Source organism: Aethalodelphis obliquidens, unplaced genomic scaffold, assembly GCF_003676395.1.
Source record: "Aethalodelphis obliquidens isolate GAN/ISIS:26980383/991018 unplaced genomic scaffold, ASM367639v1 scaffold4, whole genome shotgun sequence".
Taxonomy (NCBI): domain Eukaryota; kingdom Metazoa; phylum Chordata; class Mammalia; order Artiodactyla; family Delphinidae; genus Aethalodelphis; species Aethalodelphis obliquidens.
The window spans coordinates 52,616,493-52,641,762 of record NW_020837948.1 but is presented as its reverse complement, the minus strand read 5'-3'; positions in this window follow the sequence as shown (position 1 = coordinate 52,641,762).

Here is a 25,270-nt window from a genome sequence, read left to right as displayed (position 1 = left end):
ACTACCCCATCCTATACACATACATTAGAGGTCACATTTGGGGAGCCAACCTATAGACCCCAGAAGTCAAAAAAGCGTTTTGTTTGACCCACACAGTATTGTTGAAAACATTTGAATTTGTTGCCTGCATTTAATTTTGGAAGATTTCACATAAAAACATGGATTTCAGACTGCTCGTAAAAAACTGATATATCTGGCTATCTTGGGCCAGTTGGCTAGCACTGAGTCATGGACTCCTTTTTTAGTCAGGATAAGCGTTCTCTAGGAGGTCACAATTCCTTCTTGGACTGGCCTGTGTTACTCATTGGGGTTACTTTCCTGCCCCTGTAGGCACTGAGTTTGCCCCTCTGAAACTTTGGATGTTTACTTCACTGCAATAAGAATGTTATTGGATAGGATGATCACATGCTTCTCTAATTATAAAAACTGCCTCTACTGCAATGTAGAGATCCCAGAAATGAAGGCCATCTCTCTCTGTTTACTTTTTAATGAACCGAAGAAAAGGAATGTAGAGCTCTCTAAAATGTTTCTATGAGGAGATGAAGAGCTGCTATTTATAATCTGCTATACTTCTGCAATGAGCTAGTATTTATCAGGAGGACCTCCAGTCTCTCAAACACTGTAGAGTTGCATGTCATCATAGCCAATCTATTTATGTCACCTTTTCCACTTGACTGAGTAGGCTGGGACTCTTTCCCTCTGCACATGCTCAAATCCTACAAATGGAAGAAAAAGCTGAACCATGATTCTTACCTTTGATATACAGAGATGCTTATCAACTTTGGCGATATTGAGTTCTTTTTTTAATATCATGGAGTCACTTGTGAATCAATACCTGTCCCATACTTGTTTAATAAATGTTTCTGTCTCACCGTTATTAAAAACAAACAAAAAAATAAGTCCTATTTCTTTAAATCTGCTTGAAGATCTCTCTGCGGCAAAATTATTCTCCATAATTAACAAAAGCAAAATGTGAATTTGTGGTGAAAAGAGTCCTTCATTTGCTAGTTATTTTTTTAGCCTAGATCATTTCCCCCAAACATTTTATTAAGAAAACTTTCATACAGAAAAGTTGGAAGAATGGCACAGTGAACACCCATACATTTACATTTTACATTTGCTATATTTACTGTATCACATATTCATTCGTTCCTCTATCAATCTGTCAATTCATCTTCATTTCTTGATACCTTTCAAAATAAGTTAAAGACATCAGTACATTTCACCCCCAGACACTTCAGCATGCCTATCATTAGAGTTCAATATTTGTTTTTGGATTTTAAAAACACTTTTTTAGTGCGGTAACATATCCATAACATAAAATTTAGCATTTGAACCATATGTGAGTATACAGTTTGGTAGCATGAAGTACGTTCACCTTGTTGTGCAATCATCACCACATCCATCTCCAGAACTTTTCATTTTCCCCAACTGAAACTCTACACCCTTAGACAATAAATCCCCACTCTCCCTTCCCACTAGCCCTTGGCAACCACCACCCTACTTTCTGTCTCTATGAATTTGACTATTTAAGGTACCCATATAAATGGAATCATATAATATTTGTCTTTTTGACTGGCTTATTTCACTTAGCATAGTGTCTTCAAGTTTCATCCACATTGTAGCATGCGTCCGAACTTCCTTCTTCAGGGTGAATAATATTCTGTTGTATGTACATTTTGTTTATTATTTCATCCATCAGTGGACAGCTGGTTGCTTCCACCTTTTGCCTATTGTGAATAATGCTGCTATGAACCTGAGTGTACAGTTATCTGTTCAAGTCCCTGCTTTCATTTTTTTTAGGTGTATTTACAGAAGTAGAATTGCTGGATTGTAAGGTAACTCTATGCTTAATTTTTTGAGGACTCTACGGTTTCTTTCCTATGTAAAATTTGCACACAGTGAAATGCACACAGTGAAATGCACACATCTTAATTTACCATTTGATGGGTTGTGACAAATGCACACTCTAGTGGATATTTTTTGTTTCTTTTTTAGGTCCTCCATATACCTAAGAAATTTTCACTTAGAATGCAGCCACTTTCTTTGGCCAAAATCCTAATGGAAAGAGTATGGGTTTGGATAACATCAGGCATCTAGTTTCAGGATCTACTGACCTCACCTGTTCACATATTTTAAAACCTGTAAAGGAACTCACAGTCCTGCAATCAGGAATTTGCAAAAAAAAGTTATCTCCATCTTCTATTACTGACTATAAACACTTTACCCTGTGTGAGCAATGACTATAATAGTTTCAAAAAGAGATTTTTTAAACAGATGAATGCATGGTAAGCTCATTTTTTTAGCTCCTGCCCATTCATTACCAGGGCTGAGATGATCTCTCCCTGCATCTCTCATGCAGATTTTCCAGAGTCTATAATGAGGCTCTTTCTAAAGATTCTAAGCACGCAGTAAGCAATGTTTATCTTGCATATCAAGAATTTATATTATTGAAAATGAAAACAACAATGGACATGGCGTGTTTTTGCAATCAGATTGGCAAAAAAGTGATAGTAGTCCCTTTGTGAAGGGTGTGGAGAAACAGGCATTCTCCGATACTGTAGGTGGCATTAAATGGCAGGACAATTTGCTAATGCCTATTAACATTTTTAATGTTAAATCTTTTGCCAAGCCCTGGAATTTCACTTCTAGGAATTCTCCTTACAGAGATGCTTATACAAGTGCACCAAGTTGTGCATTGCCACATCGGTTCTAGTAGCAAAAAATTGGAAACAACCCAAATATCAGTGAGTAGGTAACTGCTAAAAATAAATCCTGATATACCCACATTTAACTGGTATAACTTGCTTTACCAGCTTGGACACAAATAAGGTTACATCTTTTTTATTTTTTTCAAATTACATTAGGCCCAAACATCAATGTGCCGGATTAGTGCCAGAGGAAGTCCACTGCCTGTCTCCTTTCTTAAGGCCTATTCCCTCCCGTGAATTATCCAACCACCCTGGGGCTTTACTTCTTGCAAAGTGGCCTGTCCTGCCTCTAAATATCTCATGGAGACAGAAGTAGGGAATCTGATTAGTCTATTAGGAGCCTTATTTTCAGCGTCTGTTTCTTTTGTTTGCCATTATATGGCTGATGAAAGCTGCAAAAGTAATAAATAGAGTTTAGCATTGTAAAATGAAGAATGAAAAAAAAGGTTTGATTGAGACTTTGTTTTGAAAAAATTAAAGATTATCTTATCTTTAAATATGATTTATCTTTGAAGATATACATATAACAACTCTAATTGCAACTATGCTCTAATTTTTAGAATAAACAAAGGATAAATCAAGTGTTGATTTGGTGAGGGGGTTAATTTTTCTAGCAAAATTACTTGATAGCAAATTTTGACATACTTTACTTCACACTGACTTTTATAGCAGAATCATACAAAGGTCATTTTGAAAAAAGATGTGAGGGCTTCATCAATTTTCCTGAGAACCTCTCTTAATCCTTTGATATTCAAATAATTTTCCTTTTGAAGAACTTATCCTCTTATCATCCTTGTTGTTTTTCTCATCTTTAATTGTTAACTGGTCTAACACTGCCGTATACTCATTTTGTTATGGAACAGTTCTCCAGAATCACTTTCAATGACTTCATAAAATCCTGCATCTTTCGCAAGATTAGCAATTTTACATGGCAGCTGAAATGCATTTTATTTACATTGTATTGTTGGATGTTTATAACATCTACAATCAGCAAAATTGGCTGAGTGGGGATAAATGCTGGTATTAAATCGGGAGGGCTATTTGAGTAGGGACTAATTTAGTAAGTGACCAGTTCATTAGTGGATATTTTCCTGTTATGACCTATTTCTGCTTTCCTATACAACTTCGCAACTACAGGGCTTCAGGTAGTGATAATGAATAGTTGGATCACAAGAAACTTGTACTATGCAGCTCTAAAAAAGAATGAAGTGTGTGTTGACATGGAGGAACATTCACAATGCATTGTTAAATGAAAAAAAGCAAGTTCCAAAAGACAATGAACAGTGTAACCATGTTCCTATGAAATAATAATAAGTGTTAATGCATGCATCAAAAACATAAATAAATAAAACAACTTGGAAGAGTATGTTCCAAAGTATTAGCAATCATTTTCTAACAGGTATGTGGAAAATGGGGAAAGCCCATCTATGTAGACTTTTTTTTTTAAATTTTCATTGAAGTATAGTTGATTTACAATGTTGTGTTAGTTTCAGGTGTACCTAGCCTTATTTTTAATGAGAATTTATTGCACTTTCAAATATGATAAAAACCAATTAAAGGTATTTTAAACTAGTATAGTTGAGACAGGGCCAGAGTGAAAAAACAAAGGAAAAGAAAAGAAAAATGAGCTGTTACTACATTAGTGACCAAACAGAATTCTCCTTGAGAAAGCCTTTATAGGCCTGTTTTGAACCTGTTTCTTCAATCTGAACCTGTTTTGTTATAAACACCCCAGAACTCTTTCTCAAAATAACCAAACCACAAACATTTGCTGAGAATCTGTTATTTTCAAAGTACTGTGTTGCACTTAGTACCCAGAGGGATACAAGGACCTATGAGACTGCTAGAGCCTGTAGTCAGAAAACTCCCAGTCTAACTGAGAAGATGAGAAGCTGCTCAGTGAATGAGGTTGGCAACAACACCTGGTCATCATTGACCACTGTCTAAGCAACTGCATACAGCTGTCTGATGGGACATCTGAGAAACTGGCTGTCTGACTTCTGAGTCTTTGCTTAGGTTTTGATGGGTCAAACATTAGATGAGAGTATAAGGTATTACACTGAGTGTAAGGTATTAACTTTTAGAGAGAAATGCGATCCTTTAGCTGCCATGGGAAAGGAAATTCACAGACTGTTCCAAAGGCCAGTTAGAGGTCCATCCAGATCTTATGAGAGCTTCGGGGTGCATTTGATGGGGATACTAATGAAGCGAGATGGTGAACAATGGGTATGTATTTTTTTTTATCTTCTGCACTATTTTATGAATGAGGAACTTAAGACTGACTCAAGGTTACACTGCTGCTAAGACAGAATCAGGATTTGAACCCAGCACTGTGACGACTGAGCCTGCATTCAATTTTTATGACCGACTCCTTCCTCATTGCAGATTATAGGCTAATCGTCACCTGGAATGAAGAAATGTTCCGCATGGCACTAACTGATGTGTATATTTACTGTGAAGTTTACCCCAGGAGAAAAGAGGAAACCAGCTGCATGAATGGAATTTGGAGAAAGGTAATACCTCCTGGCAAACAACAGCAAGATCCATGAAATCTCTATAGTCCTCCTGAATAAGAGTTTGCCAAGATTTCTGTAGGCTTGGTCTTCCTACCCACTCCTGGAAATAATCCTTTTAGGGGAGAGTTGAAGCACATAAACACAGTAACACTTTCTCTTCTGCCTGTATTCTGCCTAAGCAGTGGATAATCAGAAGGGCTTTGGGTTCTGAATTCAGCTGCAACAAAAATCACTTTTTAAACAGTTATTGTTGAGACATCTGAATTACAGACTCACTTTGTATGGCATCTTCAATATCTAGGATGAAAATGCCTTATATGTGCTATATAACATAACCTAGAGTGATAATGTAGTGTGCCATAATATTTACCACTTAATTACACCAACTTGTTCTTTAGAACTCTTTGAAATACATGGAAAGTACTTAACTATCAATTAGAGTTTAGCTTGGATTTATGACCCATTTCAGAAGAGTTAAAAACTTTAAAGAGTGTACACTGTTCAAAGAAAAAAATCATTTGACCTTTTAGGAAAAGCTTATGTGTATTAACTTGCAAAATTGTATCATAAAAGAACCAAATATAGAAAAAAAGGTTTTAGTTCACTACTGTGGTCATTATGAAATGCAAGACAAATTGTTTAGGTCAATTCCCTTGTTGCAGAGTGAAAACAAACTGCTTCTTACATCCACTCTTGGGATAGTACATGAAATGCAAAAATACCCCTTTTATGGAAAATGGCTGGGAGTCATCGCCTAGAATAATTTCTAAAAAGTATTCTCGACATCCTGAACTACAGGAAAATAACTTGTGGATAATGAGCTACACATTCTTTCTCTCCTTCTTTGCCTTCTTTATCTCTGAAAGTGTGAGGATTTGGCATTGAACGTTGCAGTGACTTATGGACAACCTCAAAGCTCTATGAAAAAAAAATAATTTACAGCTTTGCTGAGGGAAGCATCAGAATCCCAAACATGACTGTCTCAGAACCAATCACTTTACTAGTGAGTGGGCCCAGCCAACCACCTGGTAGTCACATCTTAAGCAAGTTCTTGTGGTTCTAATTGTCACATCTGCAATAAATCCTGCCAAGAGACAATAATTTTGTTTCTTTGTGAAAATTTTTCCTGAAAAGAAAGTCAAATGCTAGCGCAGTGCTGAAAAATGATGGCATTTGTTAATTGGCATGATTATATTTAGATAATTCCACGATTATATTTAGATTATAATTAGATGCATGGTGTTGAAGACCTCTTGATGTACTTTTAAACTTGAAGACTCCCTGTGTATTTCTCTGCAGACTGGCATGTGACTTCTTTGAACAGAAATGGGAAGACACCTTCATAGTAATATTAGATTGCTATGATCTTTTGGGGGCAAACACATTTGGAAAACATAGGTACTGTGTAATTGCTTGGGTCTGAGATGGCTATTTGGCAACAAAAGCTCTCTTGGGTCAGTGAAGTGGTTGCTTTCCCCTAAATTTGCTTTTTTATTTATTTATTTTTTTTGCGGTACGCGGGCCTCTCACTGTTGTAGCGTCTCCCGTTGCGGAGCACACCGATGCGCAGGCTCAGCGGCCATGGCTCACGGGCCCAGCCGCTCCACGGCATGTGGGATCTTCCCGGACCAGGGCACGAACCCGTGTCCCCTGCATCGGCAGGCGGACTCTCGACCACTGTGCCACCAGGGAAGCCCCATATTTTAGTGTTTTAAAAAAGTTTTTCTTTTGGCCACACCATGCGGCATGTGGGACCTTAGTTCCCCGACCAGGGATTGAACCCACTCCCACTGCATTGGAAGTGCGGAGTCTTAACCACTGGACCGGTGGGGAAGTCCCTAAATTTTGCTTTTTTTTAAAAAACAAACAAAAAAATCCTCTGTGGTTGACCTTGTTGTTCACCATCTGCAGCTGAGAAAGGGCTCACTGCTTTCAGCTGAGAGTCCTATATAGTAATCACAATATCCCAGAATTTTACAAACCATAGAATTAAGGTGGCTCACAGCCAGGTATCATCAGGCTGTTGACAGGTGAAGAGCTGATGCCATCTTTGATACACAGTCCCTATGCCCTCTTCCAGGGAATGTTATTAGGCATGTTAGGTTGTAACTGGGACACTAAAACTTGAATCACTTATATTTCGGCACATGCCCCTTACTGGTAGTCAGCAAAACTCAGACGAGAATACCCTATCCAAGATCTGATTGTGATGACACATGGCAAGATGTCAAGCATCTCCAGAGGTCTTAGATGTTTGGCCTATTGCCATTTGAGAGACAGCCTCCGCGTTTGCAAAAAATTATTCTCATAACTGGTTCTAGGTGCAATTCTTAATGTTTATCTTGGGAAGGTGGTAGCATCATATAGTTGGGCCTATAGAGTCTGAAGAATATTTGCTGTCTCAGAAGAACTTAAGGAAACTTAATTTTCAGACCTGGAAGTGATCCACTTTTTAGAATCACTTATTTAGCCTTGTTGCCTTGAGTCAAATAAAGTGAGGTACTTGGACTTCCCTGGTGGCGCAGTGGTTAAGAATCTGCCTGCCAATGCAGGAGACACAGGTTTGAGCCCTGGTCCGGGAAGATCCCACATGCCGAGGAGCAGCTAAGCCTGTGCGCCACAACTACTGAGCCTGTGCTCTAGAGCCCATGTGCCACAATTACTGAAGCCCGTGCGCCTAGAGCCCATGCTCCTCAGCAAGAGAAGCCACCGCAATGAGAAGCCTGCGCACCACAATGAAGAGTGGCCCCCACTCGCCGCAACTAGAGAAAGCCTGCGCGCAACAACGAAGACCCAACGCAGCCAAGAAAAAATAAAGTGAGTTGCTCTTTATGAAGCATGAACAATGCCAGAAACACATCATTAAAATGTTAATTTAATTTGGCTGGTTGAGGTAAGAATCCAGACAGTTTGGTTCACCTAAAAGTGACTGGGATTTATGATATTGTTTTTGATCTGGAATAATTCTGGTCACATGAATGAGAGTTCTAAGGGAAGGAGATTGGGCATAGTTATGAAGAATCATCACCTTTGCTGCAGGGTTCAGGACCAAAGTATGAAGCATGTTTTCTTCAGAGTTGTTGACTTCGTACTTTTGGCAAACAATAAATTCACTTTTAAGAGGAAGGTAAAAGTTAAAATCTCTCTGGCTGATAAGTTTGATTTTGTGACCATGGGTTTTTTCATCTGTTCTTTACTTCCCTGCCAGCTTCTCTGAACTGAAATGGGAAGAGCTCACTCTCAAGTGATACGAACTTATTTCGCCAATCACCAGCAGTTCCACAGTAGAAGTTAAAACTTTGCAGGCCCAGATATCACAAGAGTATTCTTTTTCTATTTGCCAAGATAAAATTCCAACTTTTGGATTCGGATCATGCTGTAAGATGTAAATAACATTTTAATGAGTGCTGCAGAGGAAGAGTGTGCTGGGTCAGTTGCCCACCACTGAAGGGCTGGATTTAGTGTAACTTGGGTCATAATGAAACTAGTTTGGTGGTCTTTGCCTCCCCAGTTGACATTTTCCCACATTAGAAAACCAGCACAGGAGTTCTTGCTATTCCCTACAAAGGACAATTGCAGTTCTGCCCAAAACCAGAACTGGAGTGTGGATGGGATAACTGGAGGAGAAGCTAGAGGAGAAACAACACAAACACTTTTAATCCTAAATTAAACTCTTGCCTAGATTTAGAATGAAAAGGAAAGGGGGAAAAATAATTGCATGTGTATTTTTATTTCTGTCCATATTCTGTAATCTCAAATACTATGCAAAGACATCTTGTTTCCATTTCCTTCACTGTTCATGTTCTTGACTCTGTGAGAATACATTTTCAGAAACATTGACTAAAAGCATGTGTTAACTTCTCTGTACTAATAACTCCAGCTCCTCGGGCTATAGGACTGAATGCCCACATCTCAACAAGATTCCATGTGAACTGTACTTGTGACTTTCTTACCTCTCCCTGATTTCAAATTCATCTTCTCTAATCAGCTATAACTCACCTGGCTCTTAATCCAGGCACAGTCCCAGTTCCTACAGGGAGTCCTCTGTCATGACAAGTGCACACCTTCATCTCTTCCTTTTTGCACCTGTCTATATGGAACAGTTAAGGCCTAATCACATACATCTGAATTTCCTATTACTGTTTCATTTGACTGATTGAAATATAAGTGAACATTTAAAAGGGAGAGAGAGAAAAAACCCTTCAAACATAAAATGCTACATTCCCGACCTCACTAAGGACCTAAGAGGATTCTTTAGGTCCTTTTTAAAAATATATATTTATTTATTTATTTTTGGCTGCATTGGGTCTTCATTGCTGTGTGCAGGCTTTCTCTAGTTGTGGCGAGCAGGGGCCACTCTTCGTTGCACTGCGCGGTCCTCATTGCGGTGGCTTTTCTTGTTGTGGACCATGGGCTCTAGGTGCATGGGCTTCAGTAGTTGCGGCTCGCAGGCTCTAGAGCACAGGCTCAGTAGTTGTAGTACATGGGCTTTCTTACTCCTCGGCATGTGGGATCTTCCTGGACCAGGGCTCGAACCTGTGTCCCCTGCATTGGCAGGCGGATTCCCAACCACTGTGCCTCCAGGGAAGTCCCTAGGTCCTTTTTTTTCTTTGGAAAGAGACACTAGCTCTAAATCCCTTAATAATTCTACCTGATTTAAATCTGACTTTAATCCTGCATGATAAATTAAGATTCTGTATCTTTTCACCTTTGCTTTTTGGAGTAATTTGTCTAACCCAACACCTGTATGAGTAGATCAGATCCTCTAAGTGATAGAAAGGCATTGGGAAGGGTAGCATTAGCTTTAAGAGGAGCTCCCTTACTAGGGGGCACCCTGAGCTGGCTGGTGCTTGAGGGCTTCAGGAATGGTTGCATTTAGAGACCCACCCACTGAAGGAAGGACATCTGATTCCTCTGATTGCATGTAGAGTTCACTGGACAGCCACTACAGGTATCCTCTTACAGTACTATTCCCAATTCACCAAAGTCCCCCCCCCCAAAAAAAATTCTACTTAGAGGAAGAAAGCATTGTCCCTGGGAGGATGCCAGGTAGCCAGCCAGAAGGAGGAATCCTGAGGTCTGTCCCAGCACAGTACTTCCCTGTGGCAGGATAGTGTGCCTTTCCTGGAGCTGGGCCGACTTTGCCCTAAGGTTACATTTCCACACAAAGAAGCCTTTAAGGGTGCTGTTGCAGGCCTCCACACTGGAGGTTTATGTCTGTCAATCTCAGAAAAAAAAAAAGGAGGCTGTAATAAAGCTGCAGGAGCCAGCAGTGGGGAATTACAACTCCAGGATCAGTGGAGGTCTGCCTTACAGCCCTGCTAGATGCTAAGCACTGGCCTCTCTAAGGATGGAGAACAATAAAGCGGAAGGAATTTAAGTCAATTGGCTGCTGGATTGCATGAGCAGGACTCAGAAAAGGGGGCACTTGCAGAGGGTGGGCCACTGATTCTTGGCCGCTGTTATCATGCCAGTCCAGCTGGGCGATCCAGAGTCTGAGAGGAGAAAAGTTTACCCAAGTCAAGCAAACCAAGGAGGACTTACAGACACGCAAGTTGGAGGCTCAGTGTGTGTGGCAGCCAAGGCAACTCCAAGTGTAATTCAGCTGATTCAGTTAATAAGAACAAATGCTAATTAAGGTCTCAGTGAGTGACCACGATAGACAGAAAAACAGGAAATGCATCAGAAGATGGACTGAAACACTTTGCAAAGAGACACAAGGAAAAACAAAGGTGGTGGCATCTAGGAGCTAGGCAGAGAGAGGTGGGGAGGCCACTGAGTGTACCTGACTGGCTGGGGGGTGCGAGTGGGTTATGGTGCTGAGAATAGAGAGGGCATCACTGCCACCTGTCCAGCATCTCTGCAGCCCTCATTTTGGCAGTATGGCCGTGATTCCTGCACGGAAGGCTGGTTGGACCCAGCTTGAGAGCTTCCTAAAATATCCTTGGGTCTGATGCAGTATCACTTTGTGATGGCACTGCATTGCGATGCAGTGACAGGATAACCTGGTGGTGGAGTAGGAAGGCCTTTTACGTCTTCATATGACTGTGTCTGACAGAGGCCCATGAGAGCAGCGCGTTCCCAAAGGAGAATGCGGCAGGTGGAAGAGTGGTTAAGCTTCCTGATGTGGAAGGAAGAGTTCCCAATCACCCACTCTCACTGCAGAGACTGGCCACCTGTGGAGGGCTCAGTCAGGGGATGGAGACTCAGGCAGACAACAGGGCACCCTAAACAGCACAGTGAGCAGAGGAAGGGCTGTGCTAAAACCAACCATCACCCCGAAAAAAGCAGAAAAAACAAGGTAGCTTCCCCTAGAGTACGCCCTCTGGGCCAAGGTGTTGGGTTGGGTAACAGGAGAGGGCACAGGCCTAATCTAGAGAAAGCCACCAAGAGCTGCAAAGAGCTGGCAGAAAGGTCCAGGTTGGCCTAGGTCTCCAAATGAAAACAATTTGCCTAGCTCTAGGCAAGTCCTTGTTCTGCATAATGATATGAATTTCGAAATGTGAATTAAACCTTGCAAAGGAAGGCAACTCTTTTCTCCCTCCCCCAGGCCATTCTACCATCCTTAGAGGGGAAGAGGTGGGTCAGAAAGAGGAAGGTTTAACATTTTTGCCCTTTTACCAAAACATGGAAAGTGTCAACCACGTCTCCCACCATCCCTGCCCCCAATGCTCAAAGTGTTCAAAACTAAAAGCTGCAGCATCTTTTCAGCAAGTAATCAGCACAAGTTGAAAGGCACATGCTGTTGCATTTCTGATCAGATTGTATGTTAAGCAGGAAAATAGCCTCCCTCCCCCCCACCTTTTTTTTTTTTTTTTTTGGCTAAATGCTTGTCTGTTTAAAGAAGCCACCAGGCAGTGCCTCTCACTTTGTCTTGGCAGGGCACAACCATCAGACGAAGTGGGAGGAAGAAACATTAACTTCAACAGCTGTTTCTTGACCCCGGCTGTCAGTCTTCCCAAGAATAAATTTTGGAGAGTCCTATTTGAAACAAAGAGGGAGTTTTGGGGGAGAGAAAAGTTGGTTGGTTCCAGGGCGGCCGCCCAAAGGAGCAGGGACCAAGATGTTGGCAGTTACGACGCGGCCTACCAGCCTCTGCCGGGTGTAGGGATGGAGCAAAGTAACTTGAAAGCTCCCCTCTCGGCGCCCTGTGCCTGCAGCTTCCCCCCCTAACGCGCGCCCAGATCCAGCGCCGGCGGTAAGAGCTGTAGCTCGACTACAGTAATTCCCCAGCTCGGGCGGCTTGAAACTGCTCGGGCTGAATAGCATTTGCTGTTCCGTCCTGCGGCCGCCTCCCGCCGCCGCTGCCGCGCTCGCTGCAAAGCAGCTCTCATTATCCCGGAAGTTGTGCTGACACAGTCTCGCTGCCACCAGAAGTTTGTCAACATCAAACTTCTCCTGTGTGGGGTACGTTCACCTTCCACGAGTATTTAATCGAGCCAACAAGCAAACAAACAAACCCAAATAAACCTGCCTGTGATGTCATGGTCTTTTTTTTCTTCTTTTGCTTTTCTGGAAGGCTGGGGCTGTTAGGAATTTGCTGGTGGGCGCTCCGAGCGCCGGTAGGTTTCGGGAGGAGATAAGGGACTGCCCCCGAGTGGGGAGTAGGGAGGGGACCGCGCGGGGCGTGCGGGAGGTTGGGGCCTGGGCGCGGGGCAGGGGGCTGGGACCGGGGTTGGCAAATGGGTCCTGCAGCCCCTGGGCTGCGGTTGGCTTGGAGGACGCACGGACGTGGTCGAAGGTTGTTGCTTTTGCGGCCCCGACCCCGCAGCAAAGGTTACCTAGACGCGGTGGCCAGGCGTATACGGCGGGAGGTGGGAGGGTTCTACGCTCCCACCGCGGTCTGCACTCCTGCAGGACGTTTCTGCAAACACCTCTCGGGATCTTTCGGAATAAAGGGCATTAGGGTCATGAAATGTATTTTGAAGCTTCAACTGCAACCTAAAAGAAATCCTTGCTATTTGAGGGCACAGATGTACCACCTTTTCTCTTCTGATACCTTCATTAAGCCATTTGGTCTAAAACTCCTTTCCCTAAGCCAGGTCTCCAGGTTTAGTTTGAGTTGCTGCTCGCCAATTTGGGCGTTTGTGGTTGCCAGTTGCTCGTCTGCTGAGATACTCCAGGCGCAAATGGGGGTGGAGTGGGGTGACGGGGGTAGGGGGGAGAGGAGGAAGAGGAGGATTCTGATTACCCCTTTCCGTTCCGTACTTTTATCCGGGTACGTTCAATCCTGCTCAGACTGCAGAGGACAAGGCCTGACTCGCTGAGTTGTGACCCTAGGCACTCGTGAATTAGTGCCACTTGGGGGCCACAGGTTTTTGTGGAGGAGCTGGAAACCTCAGACACTGATATTAACTTTATATCTAGTTTGGGAGGCCACATACTGCCTTCAGACCCGGGAAATCCGAAAGTGGGTTGCGGTATCCCCCGTGTAATGTCAAGTCAGGTATGGGCGTCTGAGAGAGTTCAGTATCCTTAAAGCGACAGCCCGAAGTCTGCTCCCTTGAATTGGAAATGTGTCCACTTGTGGATGCAGCAAAATTTTTCTATACTCTTCAAAAATAAGTCAGAGTGAATAAATATCTCTGAAGAGAATATTACCCATTATCCCACTATGATCTTGTGGGGAGGTTGATTTAATCCATTTAGGGCACCAGGTACTGCCTTTACTCTTGTTGGTAGGCTGATATTAATCATGTTTTTAGAAAAATTATATCTACAGTCATGTATCTTTGATAACAAGAAGCAAGACGCTTTCTCCTATTTTTCAAACTACCCTAAACAGGAAAATTGTTCTAGTCCCAAGGGGCTAGCTTACCTTAAACACAAAACAAAAACAAAAAGCTAAAAATAAAATCCAAAGAAAACACACTGAGGTGTTTATCTGGCACTGGAAGTTACTTTTGACAAACACAAATCAAACTGATTCAAATACAGTTACAGAGCAGGCAGTCCTAAAAAAAATAAAAGTCACACACAAAGAAGTGTGTTTTCTTGAAAGTTCAGCTATTCACTACAGTGAATTTTCCCTTTGGCCATGCCTCAAAAAATGCCCTGAATTATTCAGATTTCTTTTCTTTGGATGGTACTTTAATTTCTATTTATTTATTTTCTTATAATCCACAAAGTACTACTCAACATTGTTGTACCTCAGTGTGGACATGAATCAAGAAGGACATGTGGAGGATTCCATTTCCAACTCCACGTGCATGAATTTTTTGCCTTGGTTGTTAATCTGTCATGGTGTAAAAAGCCTGATTTACAAAGGCTGGAGGGCTTTTGCAGAGCAAGATTTTGTATGGTTTCTATGGCTGGGCTTATATACAAATAAAACTATTTTGCATTTCTGTCCACAATTTCCTAGTTGCACAAGGATAATTTTCAGAGTTTTCAGTTTCTAGTCCCTGAATGGGAGCAGCAAGCATGAGGAAACAATTTCTTTTTACAGTGATGTGAGCTCTATGCTCATCTGGATTTAGTTACTTCATAAGGTAAATATCACTAAATGTGCACTGAGATCTTTGGGGATCTAAGGTGGTGGACGGGTGAAAATAGTCTACTGTGAAATGCTAAAGAATGTCAAACAACAGAATTCGTTTACAGAGCTAATTGGGTCAACTATGGTACTCTTTAAAGTGGAAAGTAATTCGAACATTTAAAAAAAGTATTTTCAGTTTACTTTTGGTTACACTTAGATTATGTTAGTTCCTATGAGTTTTAGAATTTTACCCTAGGAATTCGATTAAAACAGACCCTTCTGAAAAATATACACCCTCCAATGAATAATGTCTGCTAGTGAAAATGTAGGTTTTAAATTTCATGCTAATTACATTTTTAAATAATGAAGTTCTTGTAATTATTTTTATTTAAAGGCAAAAATATCTGATAGATAATGGCCAAAGCTAACCAAACAGCTTTTAAAAATAATGAATATTAATGAAGTTCATGAATAGCACAATACTGCCCCTGCCTGCCTCAGGAAAACAAATGTATTGACTTCAGTCTCCTAAAATAACAACCCTTAGTTATTGATGGTTAAAATAATTTTATTGCTAAAAAGACTATACATAATGCAGTTTTTGCAGTTCATAAGACTTGGCCCTGTTTACTGGACTTTACTGGATCTCTTCCCCAAAACTAAGCATATTTTATCTTTTTACATATCTGAATGTTATTTCTTTTTATTAATTTGCTGCCTCAAGACATTTTGTTTTCACTTTTCTAAGTTCCCCTCCTCTGTCATTTTAGTAGCTCACATGAATGACTCAGGATTTTTAGGCCTTTACTTATATTTGGTACATAGATAATGGCATCATTAGTCAGTGCCTCCATTCATCTACATTTGTCTAAGCATATTGGAAGCTACCCATGAAATTTTCTAATGAAAGTGACAAATGGATGTCAATCAAGTGACCCCATCCATTTCAACCTCATTTTGTATGGTGTGTAAATGTTTGTGTATAGTTCTTCCATAAAAATAGGCTATTTTTTGATCTGGACATCTGCCTGCTAAGGTAGGTTTCCCAGATCACTGATTGGCATTAGACTAAATTTGCAAAATTTAACACCAAATGAATGACAAAAGAAGAGAAACAGTATATAAAATTAATTAATGGCAGAATCCATTCCCTTAAGATAAATACTTTCTGATGCTCTAAATTTCAAGATTCTACAGTTCTACTTCAAATGAATTTATAATGAGAAAGGTAAAATCATTTTGAGTAAGCCAGCAAATTTGGGTCAAAATGAAAGCAGTTCTGAGAGAGAAAGAGAGAAAGAGAGAAGTTCTTACTTCCCAAAGGGCTGGTTGGGATTTTCTATTTTAAAAAATGTATATATATATATATATATATATATATGTTTATATATATATATTTATTTTTTTTTTTTCTGTATGTGTGTGTTTAAAAATACGCACACACGATAGTATACTCTGGTGTCCTCCTTGTTTTCCTTTGTTTTTAATAACCAGTCCAATTTCTAGTGCTGGTAGGTGAATGCTTATTAGAACTTGATGCCAGTTTTAATCTGAGATTACTTTGCACTTGAAATCAATTGCTATTTTATAATCTGTGACATGTTTTTACATGTTTAGAAGTGCTGCTGCTGCTGCTATAAAAAATTCTGTGTTCATATTATAATGAGTTTATGTGTTTAGCCAAAAAGTATTAGTACAGTATGCTAAGATTAGACAGTAAAGATTCTAAAATCCTAAATGGTTTAGTAAGCCCTTGATAATAATTGTAGTTTTATGGATAAAAAATATTTCGAACATTTTAATACTGCATAAAAGTGCATTTTTTTTCCTAAAGTTGTTATGGAATTTCTTTGTCCATAAGGAATATTTTTTAGAAGTTTATCATTTGAAGTTATTTGATTTGGAAATGGTTTGGAGTGAAGCTAATCTTTACAGCCAGGACCACAGATTGTAATTTCACTTACCATTATCCATGGCTGGATATTTAATTTTACTCCTGTGACCTAAAGAATTTTTAGTGACTTTTTAAAAGTGGAATGTGGAACGTAGCTCCAGCTCATTGTGAACGTGGGAATTTGATAAATAATGGTCTAAATGACCATTTACTCTGTGACGTTGTATAATGAGTAGACATGAAAAAGAAGCTATCAACTAAACTGTGGGTTTAAAGTTTAGAATATTTTTTGACTGCGGCTGTAAGTCAGAGTCAACATGGCAATTACATTTGCCATGTAATTGGCAATATGTTTTTTGGTCCACCAGTGCTTTTTTCCCCAAATTTGCTGTATATTCAGGTACAAATGAGATTTTTCTAACTGCCTATTCTGCAAACTAAACTTGTTTTCTAAAAACCAGACTGGGCATCTCTTTCTGTTTACATATGGAAACAAAGAATCCCGAATTAGAGAAAAATCTGGCTCTCTTGCTTATGATTTTGGAAACAAGAGTTTTTAAAATATAGATTTATATTGAAGGGCTAGCTGTCTTCTTTTGGGGGGAAAGAAGAAGCCTTGGTTTTGTTAATAAACAGTACAAACCCAGCTCAGAACTACTATTGGGAATTAGATATGGAAAGGTTCAAGCTGTTCTGACTTAAATTTTTAGATATGTAACATATGTGATGGCCACCCACCTAGTGGCTAAATAGTATGTTTACTTTGCTACAATTTTCTGAACCCATTCAACTTTGGAGATTTAAATATGGCATAAATCTCTGTGCTCAAGAACCTGGTATGGGAATTCTGATGTAGCAGGATCCTCCAGGCTTGACTATGGTTTGTGTCAGTCTTTTCTCCAAGGCGGTGGTTCTGGCTCCATCCCACACACTTGACTCTTCTCTCACTCTGAGCCATCCCCCTGTAGTGTGCCCCACTGGGTCTGGCTGGAATGCCCATAAGGCAGCTGCTTAAAGACTGTATAACATCCTAGGGGTACAGTTTGACAGATTTAACCTCACATTCAAGCTCTTTAAGGCTAAAATTAGCCATGTTTTCCTGCCTTCTTCCAAAAGGCTATATTTAACCAAAGGATCTTAAGGATGGAGAAGTTCTAGAAGAGGCCTGTAAGCTGAGGTGGTGTTCAGGTTCTGGTTCCTGAAGAATCCATAGCCCGGGGCCCACAGGCCCTTTAAAATGTTTTGTGATCACTAGAGGGCTCTGAAGGAATCCCTTAATGCCTTTAAAAGTCCCAGTGCCCTCCCCCATCTGGCCAGGGCTTGCAACCACACTGGGCCCATTGCCTCAACAAGGGCATGAAGAAGTTTGGAAAGCTTGGGTAGGCTTGGAAAAATGACAAGGATGGATGCTTCTCATCCCACTGTTCCAAGGAGAAGATTGGAGGACAGGCGGCTGAAGGGACAGATACCCGGTGCAGACACTTGACAACTCCTGGGCGATGAGCCAAACACTGGGCCAAGCACTGGGCACAGCTCCAGAGCCCGGGCCCATGCCCAGGGCACTCAGTGGTTTAAAGCTGGCACAAAAAGGACACTCCTGCCGGCAGGAAACTGAGTTGAACAGATTGGGAAAGAGCAAAAACAGGCTGCCCAGGAGGCTGTCTCCTGGCCCAGAGTTTCCAGTTGTCAGCGGCAACCTAGGGTAGAGCAGATTTTGGGTTTCCTCCTGCCTAGGGGGCTGGTAGAGGTGGGATTGGATCCAGGGTGGGTGCAGTGTGCCGAACCCAGCACGGGAAGGTACAGAGGCACATATCCACCTGGGGAGAAACCCTTCATCAACGTAGGATTCCCAGTCCAGCTTTGTCTGGGTTCTGGAGTGTCCTCTGAGAGTGAGTTCTGATGCTTTAAAACTTCTGTAAAATGTCAGAACTTCCTTGTCCCAGATTTATCTCAGGAAGATTTTTTGAAAGGGTTAGGAAAAGAGCGAAATTTTCTTAGCCTTTTTCATTTCTCTTATTTAGTGCTTACCCTGTATATAAGAAAAAGGAAAATTGAAGACTATGATCAATCCTCCTCCTGTTGCTATAGTAGACTCCTTTTTTTTTTTTTTTTTTTTTTTTTTTTGCGGTACGCGGGCCTCTCTCACTGTTGTGGCCTCTCCCGTTGCGGAGCACAGGCTCCGGACGCGCAGGCTCAGCGGCCATGGCTCACGGGCCCAGCCGCTCCGTGGCATGTGAGATCTTCCTGGACCAGGGCACGAACCCGTGTCCCCTGCATCAGCAGGCGGACTCTCAACCACTGCGCCACCTGGGAAGCCCTTCTCCGTTATTTTTGAAAGCACTGTAATCATTTTGCAGCACATTTTTCCTTCCCAGTTGCCTTCATCTAGGACAAATTTTTTTATTGGTTAATACTTGGCAGCAGAGGGTTACTGAGAGGTTCTAATCTGGCCATTAATAATCATAACAGGAAAAAATTATGCTACCCACTTTTCTGAAGTGCCTAGATACAGTAGCCCCACTTTACAGATGGGGAAACTTGACCATCAAGAGATCAGACAACTTTCTGAAGGTCAAGATGGGTGGCAGAGCCAGGTTTCAAACATAAGCTTGTGGCATTATAATCCCTGCTCCTAATCACTCTGTTCTGGGAAAACTACTTAATCTCTATAAAATGTAGTTTTCTTGTGGCTACCATAGGGACAAAACCTACTTTAAGAAGGTGTGAGGGTTAGATATTAACATAAGTAAAGCTCCTGACACATAATAGTCACTCAATAAATGGTTGCTCTTATTATTACCAAGTAATGGAGTAAACCAAACAGTGGATAATCCACATAGAGATAACCAGTGATTGACTGGGTCTTCTCAATCAGCTTCATGGTTACATTTCATGAGGCGTGCACGCCTACTTCATCCTTATTTTGTATAAGAAAGTCATTTCCTGGTCTCTACTCAGTGCTCTAATTGGGGACCACAATATATGGGAGGTGAGCAAACCACAAGGCTAGAACTATATTGCTGGTTTATCTAATGACAATCTAATGAAATTTAAAAATCATTTCTAAACACTCAAGATGACTGAATTTTTCTTGACTAATGTATACAACATCTAAGGAATATTTCTTAAAGCAACTATGATGCCACAATGGAATCTCCAGAGCTTTGAAAACCCTTTCAGAAATTGATTTGGTTACATCATTGCTTTGTTAAGGCCATAAAGTCTGTCTACCTTGCCTGGTTCATCTCCCCAGACAGACTTGCTAACACTTTCCAACATGCCTTCCCATGTGTTGTTCGCTGTGCTGGAATATACCTTTTTTTCCTCTCTTCCTGGAATGCTCCAATTCGTTCTTCATGGTCACATCTCAAATGTTACCTTCTGTGTGAAGTCCCTCCATCCCACTTCCCCAGAAAGAATTACTCTCCTCTGTGCTTCCACAAAACACAATTACACCTCAGTTATAGCACCGTCACAAGATATTACATTGAACTGATTTGTCTTGTGAACACTTCCAGACCAAGGACCATGATTTATGCATCTTTGTATATGTCAGCACATCATCACAGCTGATGGCACATCTTAAGTGCTATGTAAATGCTTGTTAAATGAATGAAAAGTTTTAAGTGGTACAGGCTTTTTTATTATTATTATTAAAGGGAATTTGATTGCACAAAATCACCTGACTGGTTTTCAGTGGGCTGACCTAGGAGTTCTTGGTCATTCATTGTGATGGAGGAAATGAACATGAAGAAATGAACCTGCCTTCATACATGTACATACTCTCTGCTCTCATCTGTAGTGGTGGAAGTCATGCTTAAGAACCCGACCTTGGGGAATTCCTTGATGGTGCAGTGGTTAAGAATCCACGTGCCAATGCAGGGGACACGGGTCCAAGCCCTGGTCCAGGAAGATCCCACATGCTGCAGAGCAACTAAGCCCGTGTGCCACAACTACTGAGCCTGTGCTCTAGAGCCCACAAGCCACAACTACTGAACCCGTGAGCCACAAATACTGACCCCACATGCTGCAACTAAAAGCCCACATGCCTAGAGCCCATGTTCCGCAACAAGAGAAGCCACCGCAGTGAGAAGCCCGCACACCACAACGAAGAGTGGCCCCCGCTCACCGCAACTAGAGAAAGCCCGCAAGCAGCAATGAAGACCCAATGCCGCCAAAAATAAATAAATAAATAAATAAATTAATTAATTAAAAAAAAAGGAACCTGACCTTGGACAGGTTAAAGAGAACAAACACCAGCAGGAATCATGGGTGCAGTTGCATTGCTAGGGGTAGAAACACAAAGTAGATGGTCATAGTTTAGCATCCTAGGTGAGTTTGGAGTGAAAGATGACCTTGAAACATTTTAAGACCAATAGCATCTGTTATTCAATTTTCAGTTGTCCCTTTATTCTGAACTGTGCCACATTTCACTCTCTCTTACTCCCAAACTTCCTATAAAAATTCTACTCTTCACAGCAGTCTTGGGCTATCGGCGAATGAAGAATTAAAGGATAGAGTAAAGTGAAGTAAAGCCTTTTCTTCATTTCTCTTTGGCTAAGACCAGCACCTTGTCAAGAAAATGGTGTCCTGAATGATAGAATGAGTGGATATTCTGGGCCCGGCTCCTCTTGCCATGACCTTCTTATCCAGCAGTATCCAGCACAAGACACTCTGTATCTCTCTGCTCCAACCATACAGGTCTTACTCTTGATGTGCTCCTTACAGAGACTGCATATGCTGTTCCCTTTAATTAGGGAGCTCTTCCATTCCCTTTTTTATCAAATTAACTATTTCTCATCCTCAACTCCATCATCATTTACACAAGGAAACGTTCCCCGACTAGGTCATCCTCCTCCTGATTGCCTCTCCTTAGTAGCATGTATCACAGTTACAATTTTACATTTATTTGTAAGATTATTTCATTCATGTCTGCTTCCCCTGTGGACAGAAGCTCCATGAGAGATGTTTTTGCACAATTATATCCCTAGTTCCTAGAATAGTGCCAGTTGCAAAGTGGGTCTCAGTAGATACTTGTTCAATGATATGGGAAAAAACTATTTTTTCCCAAAGACATTAGACATAGGTGACCCCTGAAATGGAAGGCAGCAGATAACTTGGGTTCCACATCCATTCACTGAGTCCCTCCAGTGTGCCAGATGCTGTGCTAAGTCTTAAGGATACATGATGAATGGGACACTGAGCATTGCCCTCATGGTTTCTTTCTTTCTTTTTTTTTTTTTTTTTTGCGGTATGCGGGCCTCTCACTGTTGTGGCCTCTCCCGTTGCGGAGCACAGGCTCCGGATGCACAGGCTTAGCGGCCATGGCTCACGGGCCCAGCCACACCGCGGCATGTGGGATCCTCCCGGACTGGGGCACGAACCCGTGTCCTCTGCATCGGCAGGCGGACTCTCAACCACTGCGCCACCAGGGAAGCCCAGCCCTCATGGTTTCTTTAAAGCGTCTCTTAACTATGTATAAGCTAATTATAGTGATGATGACAATGATGATAATAATGTAAAAGTGATAGTGAATATGTGTAGTAGATAGAGCATCTACTGTATACCAGATATACTACAAGGTAGGTGCCTTATGTTCATCAATTCACCTGATTTTTACACAACGTATGAGGTAGGCATTTATCATCTCTAGTTTACAGCTGAAGAAATAGGAGCATCAGAAAAGTTAAATTTCGTGCTCAAGATTACTCATCTAAAGCTCAAACTCATCCAGAGACTCTGGTCTAGATGACTTTTAAGACTGCATTTTTAGATATTAGAGACAGGAATGAAAGTCAAGCAGAAATGAATCTGAAATCCCCCTAAAATCTCAAACTCCAATATTCCTGCTCTCTGAGTACAATGTCTTTTCAAGTCTCACTCCCAATCAACTTCACAGAGACCCTCAGAACCTCAACTTCTTACTCTGCCTATTCACTGGCCTCCCTTCAGCCCCACTTCCATCCTTAGCTTTCACAGAGGCTTGATCCCCTCATAGCCCTCTACTTTTATTACATCCATTGGTGAAATCTCAATGCCATGATCAACCTCCTCTACTCATACACAATTTGATCCCTACATCCCTCACATGGAGTTGTGAAGATTAAATGAGTCAGTACATGCACTCTTTAAAACAATTCCTCACACGTACTTAGTATTATTTTTATTTATTCCTGAGTAGTCAAGCGCTGTTCGATAAAGTCTTTTCTGTGATGATTTAGACAACTTCAGGTGGATCCTTAATGTTTCTGTCAACCTTCTTATTTGGCAAAGTTTAAGCTCCCATATATTTTTAAGTAATCTTCCAAATCTCTATTCTTCACAAGTCTTCGACGCAACTCCCAATAGAGTTGCCTTCAGCAAATGACCTTGGCAGTGGGCATCTTTGTTGCCTGCTCAGCATCCATTCCCCTTTTATTCTGGCAATTACCACCACCCTCCTCATTGACCATTCTCATGTCTGTGGTTTGGGTGGATGACCATTATCCTCTTGGCCATAGTGATCCGTTCAGGAGTAGGCATCTGATCCAATGTGAGCCAAACAAAAACTTTCCTAAGACCTTAGAAGCATGACCGTAAAACACATCTTTAGACCATTGGTAAGTAGACTTCTCTTTTACTTTTGACGATGTCTATCACTTCACTTCTCAAGCTCTCTATCTAGAGATGAAATAGCTCTCTCTCATCTCTCTCATCATAGCTCTATCTCATCCCAAGATGAGATAGCTCTCTCTCCGTCCCCCTAAAACCATTCTTCTCTATTTCCCTTATAGTTTCCTCTTCTGTTCACTGGTTTTCTCATGCTACATTCTCCTTGGGTGATCTAAATACTCCATAGTTTTCATTCTTACTCTATGCTGTTGACACTCAAATCTATATATACCCAATTCAGTGTCCTACCTGGAACTTCAAATGTTTGCTGTATATTTACACCTTGATGTTCCAAGGGCATCTCAAATTCAACTTACTAAAAACAGAACTTATTATCTTACTCCCAAATCTGCTTTCCCTGCTATATTCTCTGTCTCTCCCAGAGGTGCAAGCCCATTTTTGTCTTCTGACCTTCACCTCACCTGACCTGACCCAACACATTGTTGGTCTTCTAAAATATTTACTGAATAGATTCCCCCCTTGTAGCAGATGCTGATGGCCACCTGCCCAACAAACATTCTCCCTGCCTCCTTCCCTGCTAACAGAATTCCAGTTTTGCTCAGGTATCCACGTGAATCTGTAAAGATATGTGCTTGAGGGAAAACTGGCATCAGTCTCTGTCCCAGCTCCAAAGGATGAGTCTTGATTTGTCTATTCTAAGCCAATCATGATAATTCTTGTCAAAGAATAACTCAGAAATATTTAGTTAGTTATCTGCACAGAAATATTTGACTCATATATGAGACAAACAGTCATTAGATTGTTGTCAATGAACAAAGGCAAAACAACAGGAATTATGGGAGGAGAGGAGGAAAAAACCCAGACATTCTGGGCACATTAAATCTTGTTTTATATGTTGGATAAACTGATTAGGCAGCAGCTGCTTTTGTTCATTCTGCTGCCACTTTTTGCAAAATCCTTTTACCCTCTCCACCTTCCACTAGCTCAGCAGGTATCACATTCTCTGAAAAACCTCTCTAGTCAACTCCTAACCCCTGCTACACACCAAGTATACTAGAAACCCTTCCTTTGTTCAGGACACACACACACACACACACACACACACACACGGCATTGCACGCTAGCTGCTAGATTACTCTTTCTCTAGTTAGATGGGGGGAACTCTACAGTTTAGGGGGAAAATATGTGCTGGACAATAAATATAGGTCTATTTGGGTAAGGTGGGATTTTGAAAAAGGAAAGAAAAAGCCACATTCATTGCTTCTGATTAGTTGTGACTAAGGACCCTTGGTGTTCTGCAATTCTAGAACGTGGATTATCTGATGTACATCATTTCTGAAATGTGTGGTTACTAAACTCCTAAATAACTGGAGAGAGATTCCCATAGGAAACACATAAAACTAGATCTGTCATTTATTGAGCATTTTTTTCAAGTGTTATAAAGTGCTTCATAATAACCTTGTTAATAGATGCTTGCCCAGGACAAGTAATAATTTACTGGACAAGGTATAAAAGTTCCTGTTTTATTCATTTCCAACTGTATATTTTGTATGAAGGGAAACAACTCACAGAACTTTCAACTTTTCCTGCTTTTTATTTTGAAAATTTTTAAGTACAATGAAAAACTCATTATATCTTTCACCTAGAATCACCAATCATTAACATTTTGCCATATATGTTCTCTCCCTTCTTCCCTTCTACCCCTCCCCAACACGAACATACCACACTTTTTTACAACTGAACAGTCTGAAAATAAGTTGCAGACATCACCATGTTACCCCTTCATCCTTCAGCATGCATCTCCTAAGAAAAGGACATTCTCTTACACAGCCACAATATCTTGTCACACTCAAGAAATTTAGCATTAATACAATGAAATTATCCAATACATAGTCTATATTCAAGTTTCCCTAATTGTCCCAAATCTGATTTAGCTTTTTTCCTCACCTGTATCTTATCAAGAATCATGCATTACATTAGGTTGTTATGTCTCTTTAGTATTCTTTTATCTAAAACAGTCCCTCAACTTCTTAAAAATCTTTCAGTTACAATTCGTATT